This window comes from Harpia harpyja, unplaced genomic scaffold, assembly GCF_026419915.1.
Source record: "Harpia harpyja isolate bHarHar1 unplaced genomic scaffold, bHarHar1 primary haplotype scaffold_46, whole genome shotgun sequence".
In the NCBI taxonomy this organism is placed as follows: Eukaryota; Metazoa; Chordata; class Aves; order Accipitriformes; family Accipitridae; genus Harpia; species Harpia harpyja.
Genome location: NW_026293385.1, coordinates 1,415,489 through 1,418,164, shown reverse-complemented (window position 1 = coordinate 1,418,164; position 2,676 = coordinate 1,415,489). Strand labels below are relative to the sequence as shown.

General features: G+C 53.1%; 1 non-coding gene across 1 annotated transcript; it reads left to right on the top strand.

Annotated features, from left to right (window-relative positions):
* The first annotated feature begins 2,351 nt into the window (after nt 1–2,351).
* Nucleotides 2,352–2,436, top strand: LOC128138451 (small nucleolar RNA SNORD45). Its single transcript, XR_008234016.1, has one exon. It is a non-coding gene; the product is annotated as a small nucleolar RNA SNORD45 (small nucleolar RNA).
* The last annotated feature ends 240 nt before the right edge of the window (nt 2,437–2,676 follow it).

Sequence of the window (2,676 nt, the reverse complement as noted above, 5' to 3'; positions counted from 1 at the left end):
GGAACCAGCCCCAATCCTGAGCCCTGGGGAACACCACTTGCGACCCGCCTTTTCTCCTGCCTCCAGGGTTTGTCAGCTTTCCATCAGCCACAGCTTTGCCAGATTCCCGCTCGAGGTGGCTGGTGGCAGTTTTGTTCCTGCCCCGCTTGGCTTACGTAGTTTTGGGCTGTTCCCACTCGGGACATCTGGTATAACCCCTTGTTCCCGCTCGAAACATTGCCCCATGCCAGCTACCGTGAAGAAAATTAACTCTATCCCAGCCCAAACCAGCACACCTCCCCTGTAAACGAGAGGGTTTAGATGCCAGGACAAATGACAATTTGCCAGCTCGGCAGAGCACGGGTGCCCTGAGATGTCTCAGGAGAGGCAGGCTGGGCTAAAGCTTCTCTCCTCCTCCTCCTCTCTGGGTTCTGTGGTCCAGCGGAGCAGCTGGGACTTTTCTGCAAGGACACCCTGGGTCCCGCTGTGCTGTCCTGCAGGCAGCAGCACAAGCCAGGCATGACGCTGTCTGCTCAGCACGCTCTGGGTGTTCTCCATGGGAAGGACAGCATGGGACTGGGCTTGTTGTTCCAGCTTTATTAAAAAAACCCTAAATTTATTAAAATACAGCTGTTTTCCAGAGGAGGATTTCACTTCTTCAGGGCTCACCAGGGGCCAGCAGCACAGCGACTGCAGGCTCCATCCCGACGTTGGCATCTCTCTTATCGGGACGAAGATCTCCTCCGCTGCCGGAGTCCTGACGGAGAGTTCAGGGTCTTTTGCCAAGGGCGGGAGGGCCGCAAGAGAAGGCAGCGGAGCAGCCGTGACCCCCCCACTGCCTGCAGACACCCCCAGGAGTCCCCTGCAGACCACGGCACCCTGCCCAGTCCCCGTCCCCTGCCCCACCAGCCCCTCCTCGCCGTCGCAGATATCCCGCAGCTCCGGTTCCTCGGGTGCCGTGCGGCAAGACCTTGCGGCCAAGGACTGTGGCCCACCGATGAACCTGATGGCCACCGCTGGCAAGGTGGCTCGAGTGTCCCGCAGGTACGGCAGGCTCTGCCGGAGGTCGTCTTCCACCCTCTTCTTGTTGGGCGCTAACTAGAAAGAGCACAAGGAACTGGTACGGACCCTCCCAAGTCGGCCGGACCAGTACCTCCTCCCAGTAACCCCTTCCCGCGGCGATCTCCGTCTCCCAGAACGAGCTGGGAGAGGTTCAGACAGCCGCAGGCAGCGGGGGCCTGGGGATGCTGAGACCCCTCTTTCATATTGCCAGGGCCCACATGAGTCACCATTTCCAAAGGGCCGTTTTTAAAGCCTAAAACCAAGGATTTTGGCCCTAAAACGGGGCTTTGGACCCTACAAATGGGTCTTTGGATGCTCATTATATGCCTCGGGCATTAAGGAAATGAGGCTTTGAGCCCTAAGTGAGGGGTTTGTACCTTAAAAAGAGGGTTGGGAGCCTACAACTGAAGTCCTTCAACCCTAGAATCAAAGCTTTGGACCCTAAAAATGAGGCTTTGGGACCTAAGCATGAGGCTTTGAGCCCTAGAAGTGGGCTTTGGACCCTCCAAATGAGGGTTTGGACACTCCAGATGCAGCTTGGACCCTAAAAATGCCTGTCTGGATCCTAAAAAAGAGGCTTTGGACCCTGAAAATGAGACTATGCAAACTAACACTGAGCCTCTGCACCCTAAAAATGAAGGTTTTGGAAACTAAAATGAGGCTTTGGAAGGCAAAGCTAAGAGTTTGGAAAGTAAAAATGAGGCTTTGGACTGTATAAATTCGGATTTAGACTCTACAAATGAGGCTTTGGTCCTTCCAGATCAGACTTTGGGGCTTAAAAATGATGCTCTGGGCCCTTAAAATGAGTCTCTGAACCTTAAAAACGGACCTTGGAGCTAATAAATTAGTTTTTGTACTCCATATATGTGGGTCTGGACCTTAAAAATGACTGTTTGCACCCCCCAAAGTAGGCTTTGGTCTTTTAAATTGATGCTTTTTGCCCTAACATTGAGGCTCGCATTATAAAAATAAGGGTCTACACTTGCGAAACTCAGGGTTGAATTTTAAAAATGATGCTTTGTAAAGCACAAAATCGGACTTGCTCACCGTAGCTATCTCCACGGCAGGTTAAATTTCTCGCCGTCTATTGTGTTTTAGTTCCCTTCTCATGCAAACCATGGTGACAAACAGTACCCAAAAGGCTCTGGTGCTCCCAAACGGCGGCTTGATGATCTGCGTAACCCACCTCTAGCCGCATCTCAAGGAGCGTAGGAACGGCGTTACAAGTAAATAAGGCAGCGTCCTGCTTTAGGAAGAAAGCGTGTTGGATTTGAAACCCTCGGGTAGGACAGGAGGAGCATGTCTTCTTGGGTCAGCGATGAGCGTCGGCACGTATTATCTGATCCAGAGCCGATGTCTGTCGCCGCTTTAGCTCTGGAATTACTCTGAGACCCAGGAGGCTCCATTTTCCTTAGGCTGTCACCTAAGGGAGTCGAGATAAAGACAGTTTAACAAGCACAGGGAATAAAAAAGGAAACCAACGGACGTGACAGCAACCACCGACCACCTCTCACCAGCAGGCAGACGCCCAGCCATCTCGGTGCGACGGCTGCCTTGGGAAGACTCCCCCAGTCCTGAATTTCTTGCTGAGCGTGACACTACGTGGAACGGACCGTGGTACCTCGTCGGTCAGCT